A 17,141-nucleotide genomic window follows, 5' to 3' on the forward strand; every position below is an offset into this window, starting at 1 on the left:
CAGGTACGGGCAGGAACGCATGGAACTGGAATGCCAGGAACAGGACTCAGGAACCAAGGACAGGAACAGGAAACAGGACCAGGACCAGGATCAGGAACAGAATACTGGAACTTGAAGATGTCAGGAACAGCAACTAGCACTCCGAGGAGGTGACCTATTGCCAATGCAAGGATCTGGGGACTGAGGCAGGGTTTAAATACCCCTCAGTCCTGACGTATCCATCAGGGCTGAAGTTTCCCACCATGGCCCCTTTAAGAGGCAGGATCTTCCGCACGCTCGCGCCTAGAGAGAGCCCCGCTGGAAGGAGGTTGCCAGTGTTCAGAGCTGTGTGGGAGGCCACTGCTGGGCCAGCTCCAGAGCGGGGCACATTGCACCAGCCAGAGGAGTAACTGCGTCGCATTGGAGGAGGTAGGGGGGACCAGCTGTGGCCTGCCAAGACCGGGAGCCACAACAGTACCCCCCTTATGCCCCCTCACAGAAGGGCCATGTTTGTTGGGGTGAGTGCGATGAAAGTGCTGGAGCAGAGACTTATCCAGGATATTCGATGATGGCTCCCAGGAGTTTTTCCTCAAGACCAAATCCTTCCCAGGAAATCAAATACGCCCAACATCTGTGATTTTGTCGCACATCCAGAATCTCCTTGATTTGATAGACAGGATCCTCTGCAGAGACAACCTCCGGAGTCTTGGTTGGGGCATAAAATGAGGAAAACACCAATGGTTCTAACAGGGATACGTGAAAGGAGTTATGTATCTTTAAAACTAGGTGGAAGGCTTAAGCAGTAAGTCACGGTCCCAGCCGCTCACTGATGGAAAACAGTCCAATGTATTCTTGGGGCCAGCCTCATCAAAGGAACCCGAAGACGAATGTGGCAGGTGCTTAGCCACACCCCGGTCCCCCGACTAAACAGCGGAGCTGGCGACGGTGGTTTACCGCCAGTCACTTGGCTGGTTGGCGGCCTTTAGAAGGTTGGCATTGGTGGTGTCCCACAAGTCGTGGAGTGGTGTTGAGCCATGAGCTGGGCCGCTGGGGAAGGCATGGTTAGAGGCAAGGTAAAGGAAGACTAGGTTGCTTGTCGAAGGCCACCTGGAAGGGAGAAGACCCAGTGCAGTGTTCATGTGTATTGTGTGAGAATTCCACCCAAGGTAATAACAGTGCCCAGTCATCTTGACGGCTCCCAACAAAAGAGGCGGATGAAGGATTTCAATCCTTGATTGATCCGTTCAGCTTGACCATTCCCCTGAGGATGGAAGGCAGAAGTGAAGTCCAATTGCACCCCAAAACTTCTCACATAAGGACCGCCAGTATTTTGGCCGTAAATGGGGGACCATGGTCGGATGCGATGTGCTGGGGAAGGCCATGGAGGTGAAAGAAGTACTGAGTGAATAGTCATGCCAATTCAGGCACAGACGGCAGCTTGGGTAGCAAAACAAAATGTGCCGTCTTTGAGAATCTGTCGACCACTACCCCAGATCACATGGTTGCCCTGGGAAGAGGGCAAGTCTACCACAAAGTCTGTGGAGATGTGGTCCATGATTCTCTGGGAGCTGGAAGAGGCTGCAGGAGCACCCACGGGTGACCGGGCAGTGGCTTCTTTGTGCACAAGTCGGACAGGAACTGACATAAGCTTGAACATCCTGGGCCATCCGAGGCCACCAACAGTAGCATGACAAAAGTTCTAAGGTACGGGCCCTGCCCGGATGTCCAGCGGTGAGCGAGTCGTGACCTACTGACAGCTACCAACATGGTGTTGGTAGCTGTCAGTAGGACTCTGCCAGGGTCCAGGATGTAGCAAGGTAAGTCCGTAACATCCTCTGTGTCATGAAGTCTGGACAGGGTATCTTCCCTGGTGTTCTTATCGCTGGTCGGTAGTGTAGTACTAATTTGAACCAGCTGAAGCAGAGGGACCAGTGGGCCTGGCGAGGGTTCAAAAGCTGTGCCTTGCTGAGATATTCTAGATTTTATGATCAGTGTATACAGTGATGGGATGTTGCGCCCCTTCCAACCACTGCTTCCATTTTCCAATGCCATCTTTTTGGCCAGAAGCTCCTTATCCCCGATTCCGTAATTCCTCTCCGCAAGGGAGAATTTGCGGGAGCATGGCAGCAAGGCTCCCTGAGTGGAGAACTGGCTGATTATTGCCCCTACCTCTACGTCAGAGGCGTCTACCTCCACAATCAATGGACAAGCAGGATCGGGTGACAGAGACAGGGATCTTGCAGGAAGGCCAGTTTACAAGTAGATGCCCTTTACAAGCCCTTTACAAGCAAAGACCAAGGGATCTCCACCACTGCTTCTCTTCTGTGGTTAAGTGACTTCGGCCTCTATCTACATGGGCTCCTCACTGCAAACCGGCGAAACCTCGGAGGTGGTTGGAGAGACCAGAGGCCAAGAGAAGGATGGAGCCAGGGAACCACCTGGCATCCCAGCTTTCGCTCCCTCAAGCATTACTGAAGATGCCGATCAATTCAGCCTGCTAGGTCAAGGAGTGCCTCCAGTTCCTCAGGCAAACTCCCGGGTGGCCAACTATCCTTTATTCTTGAGGCCAGACTCTCGAGAAAAAATACTCCACAGGCTATCCTCCCACCAGTCCAGTTCTGAGGCTAGGGTGCAGAATTCTATGGCGTAAGCCAGAGTACGGAGCCCTGGCGGACGTGGAGCAGCTCGGAGGTGGCAGTGGACTGGCGTCCTGATTCGTCGAACACCTGCCAGAAAGTTTGAACGGAACCGGGGCAGATCCCTGAGGATGGAATCCCTGCGTTCCCCACAATGGCGAGGCCCAGGCCAGAGCTTGCCATCCAGTAAGGAGAGAATGAATCGTGGTTTAACCTGGTCGCTGGGAAATTATGTTGATTGGAGGGAAAACCTCATGCAACAATGGTTCAAAAATCCTCGGCATTGCTTCGGTCCCCGGAATATCGAGGAGGACAGGTAGATGCAAGAGAGGAGATGGTGGTGAAGAATCGCCGGCGGAGGAGCAGAGGCCCCGACATGGATGAAGGATCCAGGCAGTTGGCCAGGTGCTCGACCGTAGCTGTCAAGACATCTAGGCATTGCTGCTGCTGCTGCTGCTGCTGCAAACATTGGGCCAGACCTGGAATGGCCTGTAGACTGGGACAAATCCACCGGGTCCATGGCCCTTGGCAAACTGTTGAAACTGTGGACCCTTGGACCAGGATGAGGGTTGGTACTTCCACTGAGGGTGGCCCCCAATGGTCCTCATCACCGGCTGGCAGTACAGGTGAGAACAACCCGGCTGGAGCTTCACCAATACCAGCCCTCGTTCCTCTCAGGTTGAGGCCCTTTGGTGCCGGGGCCAGCAGGTTTTAGGTGCCGTTCGCCTTGACGAGGACTGGAAGCAGCAACAGACAAAGACAAGGTCAAGAGTCTGGGTCGTGGCTGGCAGCAGAGGTGCAGAACGAGAGTCCAATCCAAAGATCTGGGGCAGGCAGCAGACAGGTAAGGCGAGGAACCAAGCCAAGGGTCACGACAGGCAGCAGATGATCAGAGACGAGGAAGCAAGCCGAAAGTCAGAACCAGGAGATCAAGCCGAAGAGAGAAAGCACAGGAACTAGAGGACGAGGAGAGAACGGAGTCAGGAACACAGGTACAGGCAGGAACACGGGAACTGGAACACTGAACCGGACTCAGGAACCCAAGGAAAGGAACAGGAACAGGACCAGGATTAAGATCAGGGACAGAATACTGGAACTTGAAGACATCAGGAACAGCTACTAGCACTCCGAGGAGGTGAACTGTTGCCAAGGCAAGGATCTGGGGACTGAGGCAGGGTTTAAATACCCCCTCAGTCTTGAAGTCATCCATCGGGGCTGGCTGAAGTTTCCCACAACAGCCCCTTTAAGAGACGGGATCTTCCCCATGCACGTGCCTAGGGAGAGCCCCGCTGGAAGGAGGACGGCAGCGTTCAGAGCCGTGTGGGAGGGCTGCGGCCATCAAGCTCCGGAGCGGGGTACGCCGCGCTGGCCAGAGGAGTAACTGCGCCGCGTGAGAGGTGGTAGGGGGGACCAGCCATGACCTGCCGTGGCCAGGAGCCACAACACATCCAGGTAATGTTAGATTTAATTTCTTTCTTATACTGCTTTTCCAATACAAACCAAAGGCATTTAGGACAGCATATTCTCTCACAAGATTTACCTGGCTAAGGGCCAGATTTGTAAAGACCATTTTGGGGCTGATGCAATATTATGTGCAGAAAGCGGGTGCTGAACAGTCAGCACCTGCTTCTTAACACACCCCCAGGTTGCCCCCTCATGGGGGTGCCATGCAATATTTAAATTAGGGGGTTAGCAAGGAGGCACTAGGGTATGCTTGAGCGCCCCTAACACCTCCTGATAAACGAGAGGCCCGAGCGCATCGGCCGTCTGCCGGTTAGGAAAACCGACGCCGGTTTTCCTAAACTCCGCACAGCCACACAGCCAGAGGGGTTCAGGAAACGGATGCTTGTCAATTGAGCATCCATTTCCTGCACCCGACTGCCGGCGCTTTTTTAACTTTTTTTTTTTTTTGTTAATTTACATTAGGTTTTCCTCCTACATAATATCACAACGCTATTAAGTAGCAGGCAGAATAGAAAAGTTGTTAGGTTCTGGTGCTGAAAACCTTTTTCCTGCTTTAACTTTACTAGTTTCAGGAGTTCCAGCATCAAACAGTATTTTAAGGTTGCTTTGGATAAATTGATCTATAACAATTTCCCTTTAAAATTAAATTCAGTTCAACCACCCCTCCTTTCAGGAATACACGATACTCAACAACATTAAAGCTGATATTAAAGGGTTTCTTAGGCAAATAGGGTTATTGGAAGGATATTAGGCATCATAGGCAAAACTTACAGCTTGCGCCCCTCCCAACCCCACTCTTCCATTGCGGACCTTTCCACACACAATAAAAAATCATGTATCTATAAAAACAGATTTGAAAAAGTCATTCAAAGTACAGGTCCTCTGCGGTAACATGTATGTTATATTTACATGCACTGCTCTGCTGCCAACCAGAAAACCCTACAAATGACACTTGGAGTCTATATGGTATTAAGCCTTATACTCACTATGATACCATTATAATATAAGGGTATATCAGAAGATTCCTCATATAATATAATCACAAAAAAGGAATCAAAATTTTGAACTGCACAATATTTCACAAATATAATTACGTTATTGTTTGTTTATTACCACATATAGAACACAAGAGATACATCAAAGATTTACATACATACTATCATTTTAAAATTCACAATATTATATTTCATCTATACAACATAAAACACAATTGCCCAAATTTTAAAAAGCCCAGCATACATAAAAATCGGGGGATTAGCGCATAGCCAGACCTTGTGATCCGAGCACATTTTATGTTTAATTCTATTTATTAATAAAGTGTGAACAATACAACAAGTATGAGCCAGGGTGTATGGACTCTGGGACACCCTGACAACAAGTATACAATAATACATTCCAATAAGACCTAGAATCCCTGCCCAACCCTTATCCCTCATCAAGACGGGCAACATAGAAATTTAAAACAACTTAATTGGCTAGCACCATCCAACTATAATATGAATTAATATCATTCAAAATTAGACTTCATGCTTGGGGTGAAATATTTTGCAAATATAGGTCCCAGATTTGTAGGAAGGGTTGATGTTTCTGATGAAGTTCCATTTGCTCAACATACTTTTCCAAGAGGCAGGTTTGAAACATAAAATTCTTTAAATGTCCAATGGTAGGAGGGTCACTTGCTTGTCCAATGTTGAAGGATACATTTTTTAGCTAGCAGACGTACCTTCCAGCACCACAATTTTATATATCTGGTGGGAAATGCATAGGATCGCAGATCAAATAAAAACACTTTAACATCTAAAGCTAATATCACAGTTACATACCGAGAAACCATGCCCCAGGGACCCGATCACATCTTGGCATTTCATAGGGATGTGCATCCATTTTCAATGAATGCGCCAATTTAATCCGCAACTAATAGGTCCCTATTCGTTGCATTCATGGGTCCGCGAAACGCATGGCGAACCCCCATGAATGCAACATATCATTAGTTTCATTCTTTTGGTTCCCGGTATTTTAGTGGCCGTTTGAAATAGAAGGACATGTGAGAGTATCCACCAGGGGCAGATTGGCCTACCGGGAGATTGGGTTTCCCCCGTGGGCCGGGACTAGATGTTTATGTGGCCTACTCTGCTCCTGCTCACATTTGAGGGCGCCGGGCCGAAGAAAAGAAGACCGGCGCAGCCAGCCGCCACCGGAGAAATGGAAGACTGCAGCCAGTCGCCGCCGGAGAGCAGGCTGGCGGGGCCGAAGAAAGAAGATCAGCGCAGCCAGCCTTGCCCGAGACCAAGGCCAGCGGGGCCGAAGAAAAGAAATTGGGCACTGCCAGCCGCCACCAGAGAAATGAAGACCAGCACAGGCCAGCCGCCACCAGAGAAATGAAGACCAGCACAGCCAGCCGCCACCAGAGAGCAGGCCGGCGGGGCCGAAGAAAAGAAGATCAGAGCTGCTAGCTGCCGCCGGAGACGAGATGTTCAGCTGGGGGCCTTTGTGTATGTATTTGAGATCGGAAGAGTGCTTACTGTGTATGTGTATGTGAGAAAGGAATGGTGCTTCTGTTTGTGTTTGTGTGTGTGTGTGTTGTGGTGTGTGTGTGGTGTGTATGTGAGAAGGAATGGTGCTTCTGTGTGTGAGACAGGGAAGGTGCTTCATATATGTGAAATAGGGAGGGTGCTTCTGTCTGTGTGTGGTGTATATGTGAGTCAGGGAGAGTGCTTGCGTGTGTCAATGTGTGTGTGTGAGAGAGAGAGATGAAGCATGTTTTTGGCTGGCTTGTGGCTGTGAGAGAGGGCATGTGTGTGATTGAGACTGTTAGTAAGTGAGATAGAAAATCAACCAAAAAAATGAGAGATCAAAACTTGTTATAGTCAATAAGTGTTTACCCATAGGCAAATAAGATACAATATATATAATGATTAATTCTTCTAAACCCGCATCAGCAAGCCCAGACAGCGGATCTCTTACTTTGATAGAGATCGCCAGGTCTTCTCAATCATTTGCGGTTTAAACCAGTCCTGTGAAGGAAAAATACTTTGTATAGTTCTTATATAGGAATCACATCCTTAAGTACAGTATGGAGATGAATTAAGGCATTGACAATATCTCTACAGAGTCTGGCTGCTAATACAGAGCTTTAAAGAGCACAATAAATATGTCACCAAAGGTCAAACTGCTAAACGGAACTTCTGAAAGGCTCAACCACGGCCGAAGTTTCACTTGAGAAGCTTCATCAGGAGCCCAACTTGTCAATTTTCAATTAGACAAATAGCGTCTCCATAGTAATGCAGTTTAACCAACCTTTAAAGAAAAAATACAATAAATTAAATTTCTATAACCACTTAGCTCTCTTGATGGTCACGGAAGGTAGAATCCTTACTCGGAACAGCAATGTCTCTTATTTCTTTCAACGCCGAGCAGAGCCCGATAGTGGACATAGCCTCAATTTAAATCAGGCGGACTTAAGTGAGATAGAACATGTGTGTGATCGAGAGCTTGTGTGTAAGTGAAATAGAGAGAGCATGTGTGTGATTGAAAGCCTGTGTGTAAGAGAGGGTGAGGAGCATTGTGTGATTGAGAGAGACTGGCCAGAGCGGTGACGTGTGTATGTGTGAGGAAGACTGATCCTGGAGATGACTGGTATGTGTGAGAGAGAGAAAGAGGAGAGAGACTAGTTGGGGAGATGATTGGTGTGCGAGAGACAGAAACTGGTCCTGTGGGTGTGACTGGTGTGGGTGTGTGAGAGACAGAAGAGACTGGTTGTGGTCCCTAAGGATGAGGACCGTGAGGACAGCTTCAAGCAGCTACTACTGCTTCTGGTGTGCCTACAAGGGGAAAGGAGTAGGAGAACTGCTGGAGAGAATAAGTAAACATGGCTTTTTAAGTTCATTTTTCTTGATTGACTACCATTTTAATTATTGGGTAGTATATGATGTGTCTGCTGTTTGAAATATTTTATTGGTGTTTGCTAAAGCTTTCAAAATTTGCACGAGTCTTTAATTATTGGATATTCTATTCATCAGCTGTTTTGAAATTATTTTATTAGTATGATTTTACTATTATGATTAATGATTTATATATCTTGATTTTATTGATTGTTTCATGAGGAATGGTGAAATTTTTATTTTTCCATTGTTGCACTGTATAGAGTCTGGCATGATAAGTTACAGTTCAGTTTTTGTTTGCACATTTCTATGTATACTTTATGTGGCTTTATTCTGTATTTGGTGAGGGTTTGTGTTCTGCATGGAAAGACTGAGATGAAGCATTCTTTTAATACGTGGTTTCTCTGTAGGGATCTGTAGTAGCTTGGCCTGTTCTGTTTTTCTGATAGGAGGTGTATTGATATTTTAGATTCTGGTGTAATATTTGTGGTATTCATGCCACTTTGGTGCCACTTTGCCACAGTCTAAGTACTTTGGAGTTCTTTTCCCCTTCTGATAATTGCTGCCTAGACGTTTCATCAGAATTGATAAGAAAACCCCAATTCTGCAGCCAAAACTAGGCTGCAAATACTTTCCCATTGACTTTAATGGCAAAACGAATGAAACTAATGAACAAATTGGTTTTTCCCCCTATGAAACTAATAAAATGAATTTGGGTCCCAGCGAAATGGAAACGGAAATGAAACGAATGTTTTCCTTATGCACATCCCTAGCATTTCAGAGGTTGTTAGATTACATTTGAACACCTGAGACTGAGAATAAAATGTGGAGAGTAACATTGATTGTTATATTACGAGCCCTAGAGAGTTATATAGGAACTCTGATTCCAAGCCCTCACTATCTCCTCCAGTCCAGGGCCCCAATAAGGGTTCCTCAGCATTTTGTACCAGAAGGAGATAGAGTGGTGATCTGGGTCTTCGACATGAAACAATTCCAATTGTATCTCCCGCTGGTCACCACACAAGGGACCGAAGGTAGTGACATAATTGAATGATTGTGAACCCTTGTCTATGTGATATGTTAAATTTGGCACAGAGCTCTTCAAAGGACATAATCAAACCATCTTCAGTGAGAATATTTTGTATAATGCATACACCTATTTCTGAAAGGATCTAGAAGAAGAGCCCAGGCCAAAATCACGTTTCCCAGTATGGGCAGGAAATGAGATATTCGATAGTCAATTTTAGTAATTTTGCAATACCAATGCCACGCTTTTATGATAGGGACTATAAGGATTCTTCGCTGAAGATATTGTGACAATATTAGGTATGTTTATGCAAAATGCTAGCTTTACCCCCTTATTCAGTAAGGGGTAATAGCGCTTTCGAAAACCCACGTCCAACCTCCCGAGACTAATAGCGCCCGCAACATGCAAATGCATGTTGATGGCCCTATTATTTATTTATTTATTTATTTTTGGGTTTTTATATACCGGTCTTCTTACATTGTATGCAAATCAAATCGGTTTTACAGTGAAACACAATAAACTTGCTTGGTAGCATTACATATAACGAGGAAACCTTTTAAATAACAATTTAAATATAAGTCAAACGTATAAGAACAATAAAGTAACATGTTATTAGAAAGATAATCTTAATTATACATATTCCTTGACAGAGGTTAATGAAGAAACCTTAACATGATTAATTTACGTGTGGATGAATCGAACCAATAAAGAGCTTGAGTGCCGGGATGACAAGCAAGGGAGGGGATAGTGGAGGAGGGAAAGAGGGGGATAAGAAGGGGGATAAGAAGGGGGTCAGTAAAGAAGGGGGTCAGTAAAGATGAAGGGTTTATTAGGGAGGGAAAAGAGGTGGGTTTGTTAGGGAGGGACGAGGGTGGGAGTTTACGGGGAGGGAGGGTTTAAAGCATTAAGCGGGAGGAGTTTAAAGGGGGGGGGGAGGGGGGTTATGCGATTAGAGCGAAGCCGAACATAGTTGCAAGATGAAAGTGGCTAGTGAATAATTAGGGGAATGCTTGGCTGAAGAGCCAAGTTTTCAGTTTTTTCTTGAATGCCTGGTGGCAGGGGTCTAGTCTGAGGTCTGGTGGAAGAGAGTTCCAAGAGAAGGACTTGCGGTGGAGAAAGCCCTATTCCTTAGTGGATTTTTGGCTTGGGGGATGAACAAGGTGCCTTGGTAGGCTTTTCTGATTGGTCTTGTTGATTTAATGGTACGTAGCTGATGGGTAAGCTCAATTGGAGCTAAATTGTTTAAGGATTTGTGTATGAGGGTCAGGACTTTGTAAAGGACTCTGTATTTAATTGAAGCCAATGGAGATTGTAAGGATGGGCGTGATGTGGTCTCTCTTATTGGTGTTGGACTTAGTCATTCCCGCGCGATACAGAAAGCAAAAATGTGCAGCCAAGCCACTCATTTTACTTTCAGAAATTAGCGCCTACCCAAAGGTAGGCGCTAATTTCTGCCGGCCACCGGGAAAGTGCACAGAAAGCAGTAAAACTGCTTTTCTGTTGCACCCTCCGACTTAATCTCATGGCGATATTAAGTCGGAGGGTCCCAAAAGTTAAAATATTTTTTAAACAAAATTGAAAATTGAAAATTGAAAATGGGCCCGTGGCTCGCGGGTGAAAAACCGGACACTCAATTTTGCCGCGTCGGTTTCCTAACCCATGGCTGTCAGCGGGTTTGAGAACCGACGCCGGCAAAATGAGCGTCAGCTGTCAAACCTGCTGACAGCTGCCACTCCTGTCCAAAAAAGGAGCCAGGTGTCTTCAAAAGTGGTGTGTGCTGGAATACTCTCTGTATCTCTTCCAAGTGTATTTAGCTTATCTTTCTGGGAATCTTGAAGTTTAGGTAAACCAACTCATTGTAAATAAGCAACAATGTCCCCATCTGCAACTGGAGAACTGCTATATAACCTCTTGTAAAACCTGGCAAAATATGGCCCTGATATCTTTAGTCGAGTTCTTTCTCACCAGAGGTAATTTCACAGCCCTAATGTACTTCTGACTCCTCCAGTGTCTTGTTAGGTTGGCCAGCATCCTAACAGGTTTTATGCCATATTGGTAAAATCTTGCTTTATAGCAACAACAGTGATTTTTAGCTCACTGATGCAAAAGAGAATTTAGTGCATTCTGTACTTCCAAGAAGCTTGCCTTATTGGCAGGTGTCACTTGAACTTCATATCTATACTTAGCAATGAGCACTGTGGACCACTAATACCCCCAAGCTATGTCTAAGCATCCTATAACCGTTCCTCTCATTGTCAAACCTGGGCCTCCCAGCCTAAGCCCAGGTCTCTGTTGGCAAACCTAGGAATACTATGAGTATAAGATCCCATCTCCTAAGTAAGAAACCACATACCTTCACACCATCTTAAACACCCTAACCACCCAAACTAGGTACCCCTCCCTATGTGCCTTTCACTTTTACCCTCAGCCATATGAGTCCCCATACAAGAGGGAGTTTAGAGGTTCACTAATGATTGTGTAGACCCTCACCTACTTGAATTGTCTAGAAGAGAAAAAAAGGGGGGAGGGGGAAGAGAAAGGAAACTAGTGTGTAACCAGCACTGAGCCAAAGTCCATGACCAATTAAATAAGCTGCACAGAACTGCAAGTCTTTTGTTGATGTAAATCATCCAGATGCTATTGGAAACCAAAATAGAATGCAAGGAGACTTCAAAACAAGTCCATAACCCTGGTCTATTAGTCAGGTCAGTCCAAATTGAAGACAGTTCTGGTAGAACAATCATGGTAAGATCCAAGCCCTGTAGGCAATACATTCCGTAGCAATGGCAATACAAGCTATCCTCTCACCCAGGCCAAATAGCTAATAGCGAAGTCAGAACAGTTGTTGCAGCCTCTACATTATCATATACAGTTGCAGTGTTATTAAAGGTGATCCGAAGTTTTGCCAGGAATTATAACACAAATGGGATTTTCTTCTCAATTAGCTGTGTGCATATCGGTGCAAAAGCCTTGCGTCTCGCGGCCTCAGCTGCCAAGTAATCATGAAAAAATCAGAATATTTGCTTCCTCGTATTCCAAGGTGCACTGTTTGCGATATACTTGCAAGATTTCCATTCTATGAGCAGAGTTTAAAAGTTTGGTGATTACTGGGTGCGGGGCATTTTCTTTGTGGTAGTTGTGTCCCCAGGCAATATGCCCTTGCAATATGGAGTTTACCATGTTGTAGGCCCAGCTGCAGTGCACATGGCAACCAGTCCTCTAAACATTTCAAGTAAGGAAGAATCCCAGGATTCCAATAAAACCACAGATTGTCTCTATGTAATCTGTTCTCCAGATCATCCAGTTTCTACAGTTGGGAGTCCCAATCTGCTTTTAGTGCAGGGGATGGAGGGGAGCTGGAGGAAGCTGCATTTTGAAGCCCGCTGTGTTCGGCTTGTCTTGCTCTCAGTGCTGGGTTTTAGAAGCCATAGAGAGACAGCGGGGAGGCACAGGAATCTCCCTGATCCGTGCCTGTTGCTGTCAAAGAAAGGCTTAATGAAACAAATATTAAGTTCAGCGCTGAGAAATACCAAGAAAAAAGAAAATGGGAGGTGGAGGTGGAGGTATGGAGCTAGGCAGGCACATATTGCTATAAATGTAGCATTGAGTCCCATACAGAACTTGATACACTCACATTCTTTTTGGCTCCTGGAGAGCATATAGTGGAAAAATCCTAAAATCACATCTTCTGTAAAAGGCAAAATTCTGCAAATTCAGAAAATGTGTCAACATTATGAAAAAAAAGATATTGTAGCATTCTAGAACCTTCTGCCTTGAGTCTGCCCCCCCCCCCCCCAGTTGCACCACCCCCAGTCTCGGCCCTAACTCCTACCTCATTCTCGCCCGCAGAGTGTTGCTTCACTGGGCTGCTCGCAGGTTGGGCGCTGCTCATGGCCCGCTAAATCTCTACTCCTCTTTGCCGTGAGCAGGATAGGCTGCACTCGTGGCATATGGAGGACCTTGAGAGGACTGGAAGATTGGGCTTCCAAATGGCAGACAAAATTTAATGTGGACAAAGTGCAAAGTGATGCATATAGGGAAAAATAACTCTTGTTATAGTTTAACAGTGTTAGGTTCTATCTTTGAAGTTACCACCCAGGAAAGAGATCTAGGCTTCATAGTGGATAATATATTGGAAATCGTCAGCTCAGTATCCTGTGGCGATCAAAAAGCAAACAGAATATTAGGAATTATTAGGAAGGGAATGGCAAATAAAACGATGCATGTCATAATGCCTCTGTATCGCTCCATGATAAGACCGCATCTTGAATACTGTGTGCAATTCTGGTCACTGCGTCTCAAAAAGATATAGTTGCACTGGAGAAAGTCCAGAGAAGGGCAACCAAAATGATAAGTGGCATGGAATGGCTGCCCTATGAGGTAAGGCTAAGGACGTTAGGACTGTTCAGTTTGGAGAAGAGATGACTAAGGGGGCATATAATAAAAGTCTTCAAAATCATGAAAGGACTTGATCAAGTTAATATAAATCAGTTATTTATTCTCTCAGATAATAGAAGGACTAGGGGGCCTCCAGGAAGTTAGCAAGTAGCACATTTTAAAACAAATCAAAGAAAATTTTTTCACTCAGCGCATGGTTATGCTCTGGAATTCATTGCCAGAGGATGTGGTTACAGCAGTTAGTGTAGCTGGGTTTTAAAAAGGTTTGGATAAGTCCCTAGAGGATAAATCCATAAACTGCTATTAATTAATAAGCAATAATAGCTTGAGATTTATTTAATGTTTGGAGACTTGGCAGGTACTTGTGACTTGGATTGGCTACTGTTGGAAAACAGATGCTGGGCTTGATGTACCCTTGGTCTGACCCAGTATGGCATATCTTACAAATCTGTTTAGTATACTGTCCGCCTGGATTACTGAACCACAACTGCTCCCCGTTAATAGAATTTTTATGGCCAATATTGCGTTAAATAACCTGTAATAATTCTAGGTTAATTCTAATATCCATATGGACACACTCCCACAAACAGTCACTTGTGAAACAGTTATTGACTCGCTTTTGACTCTAGATTTAAAACAAATTGTCACCGGTCCGAATCATAAAGCAGGACACACGTTAGATCTCATTTTCTTTAATGTTGACATTTGGTCAACATTTGATACAAAGTTAACAAAGGTGCCATGGTCGAACCATTTTTTGATTCACTCTTATGCAACTTGTAAAACTAGTCTCACAGTAACAAATAATGACCCCGTGACGATTGCGTATCATCCTTCTTTTAATCTTGATACCCTACAAGAAAACTACAATCTGAAATAACAAACATAGATTTATCAAATACTGAGAGTGCCACAACCTCATGGTTTAATATTATTAACTCTATCACTGATAACATAAATCCTATTATTAGAAAAACATTAAAAAAACCCACATCATCAGAATCAATGGTATAACGCTAACATCAGAAATGCTAAACGCAAGCTCAGGAACAAGAAAAAGCATGGCGAAAAGCAAATCAATCCCGCTACTAACCGCCTATTGAACATACTTAACACACTATAAAAGACTCATTAACAATGCAAAGAAAGATTTGTTTTCAAATAAATTAACAAATTCCAACATAAACCCAGAATGCTATTCTCAATTTTACAGAACCTCACTAAAACCCCAAACGATCATAAAGCACCCCAATCATAAAGCACCACTACCTGAAAACAGATGCAATGAGATCGCAAATTTTTTCAAAGAGAAAGTTATTAACTTAATCACCAACAACCTTACTGATGGAAAAAAAAAGAAATACCAAGTTGAACTAACTGATTTAACCTCCTCATGTGAAATTCAGGCAATCATTGAAAACATGAACCCCGCTAACCATAAAAACCACAATAATCAAGACCGTCACTGAAATCATCAACCTGTCCTTCATGGAAGGAAACTACCCTGACAGCCTATAATCAGCAGTTATCAAGCCCATCATTAAAAAAAATAATCTTGACCCGGACATCCTTACCAACTACTGTCCCATATCGAACCTACCGTTCCTTGCCAAAATCATCGAAAAAGTGGTTCATATACAACTCACTGAACACTTAGAAAAGAAAAATATTCTGTTTCTATCATAGTTTGGTTTCAGGAAACACTTCAGCACGGAAACACTTCTTCTTTCCCTGAACGATACAGTGCTTAGAGGCTTTGACAATGGTCAAAGCTACCTACTAATCCTCCTAGATCTATCAGCAGCCTTCGACACAGTAAATCATGCTATTCTTCTCGATGGTCTTACAGAAATAGGGTTAACAGAAAAAACACATTAATGGTTTTCATCTTATTTATCAAATAGGAATTACCAAGTAAAAATTAATAATGCCCTATCTGACAAAATCCATCTAAAAACTGGGGTCCCTCAAGGCTCAGCCTTATCTGCTACTCTCTTTAACATCTATTTACTTCCGATTTGTCACCTACTTGCAGGCCTTGGCCTGACCCACTATCTCTATGCAGATGATATTCAAATACTAATTCTAATTCAAAACACATTAGATGCAACTTATAAGAAAACAGCCATGTATCTTTCCATAATCAAACAATTACTAACCCCACATGAAACTCATAATAAACATCGATATAACAGAAATAATACTTCTTGAAAGAAAAACTAGTACACCCATCTCTACCCCCTCTAAAACTCAAGGACCAAAAGTCAGAAATCTCCCCCGTCACCCACACACACAATTTAGGAGTCATCATAGATAATGAACTATCTTTCAAAATACACGTTGCGACTAAAGTAAAGTAAGGTTATCATAAATTACTAACATTGAGACGACTAGAGCCATTTCTAACCCCGGATGACTTCCGAACTGTCTTACAATTGCTCATTTTTTCTAATCTCGATTATTGCAATTCACTCTTACTTGGTCTACCGCTTTCTACTATTCACCCCCCTATAAATCCTTCAGAACACTGCTGCCATAATTTTAATAGTCACTAAAAAGTATGAACACATAACCCCAATTCTAACATCACTACACTGGCTTCCAATAAAATCCCAAATTGAATACAAGATGCTTACCATCTTACACAAAATTTTATACGAGGAACAGATTGGCTAAACGCAGCTATTAAACTTCACATCCGCAATGAAACTTACTGTCAGCCAACAAAGGCCTATTAACAATTCCTTCAGTACGCTCTGCACAACTCGTGTTAGTTCGCGAATGTGCAATCTCACTCGCCAGTCCAAATTAGGGAACACACTTCCCTCGGAATTACGACTACAGCTGAGCCTAAAAAACATTTAAGAAGGAGTTAAAAGCCTGGCTGTTTACCAAGGCATATCAAGATTCATAATAACCCTCACACATTTTCTCCCATCCCACACTAACACTGGAAGACTTTTCTTTTAAAGGCTTTTATTTCTTTTTAATATTTATTTGTCTTTTAATATGTAATCTGTATCTTACATTTTATATTGAATGTTATTGTATTTTATCTTTATCATTCTTTGTTTTACTTGTATTTGAATTTGTTAAACCGTTATGATAGCTACAACCGAATGACAATATACAAAACCCGCTAAATAAATAAAAATAAATAAATAAATAAATAAATATATTATGTTCTTAATTACAAGCAAACTGATTGTACTATAATAAATTATAAATAAGTAAATATAATTATGCCACAAAAAGCATGCCTGAAATGCCTATGCTGTTATGTTTGTTTTATGGCAAATTTCAATCATTTGGTCTTGTATATTTTTTAAGAGTTTTCCAGTATTGAACATGAAAACTTAATGCAATCCTCAGAGAAGCATGATTCTTAGACTTAAAAGAGATGTTGATTATTTAATTTTTGTCAAAACTGACCATCTTTGACACCGGTCCAGCATTTCAAAAGAACCATTTCTTCATCAGGGGAAGCATGTGTTGTCTAGAATGTCCAGTGGTTGCTAGTTGTGCTTAAAATGCAGTCCAAAATGATATCTTCCAGAGGAACACACTAGCACCTAAATATGCAAGTTAAATGTTCTCCAAAGTTCTTTGTGTTTCTCTTTCCATAGGTGTGAAGTTGGCATCCTCAAAACCACTTCTTCCTGGCATGTGGCGAATGCAACTTTCGGAGGTGGCAAAGTGGAGCTGCAGTGGTGGGAAGTGGAGGGGTTGGTGGTTAGGGATGAGAAAGGGGAGATG

This window comes from Rhinatrema bivittatum, chromosome 9 (assembly GCF_901001135.1).
Source record: "Rhinatrema bivittatum chromosome 9, aRhiBiv1.1, whole genome shotgun sequence".
In the NCBI taxonomy this organism is placed as follows: domain Eukaryota; kingdom Metazoa; phylum Chordata; class Amphibia; order Gymnophiona; family Rhinatrematidae; genus Rhinatrema; species Rhinatrema bivittatum.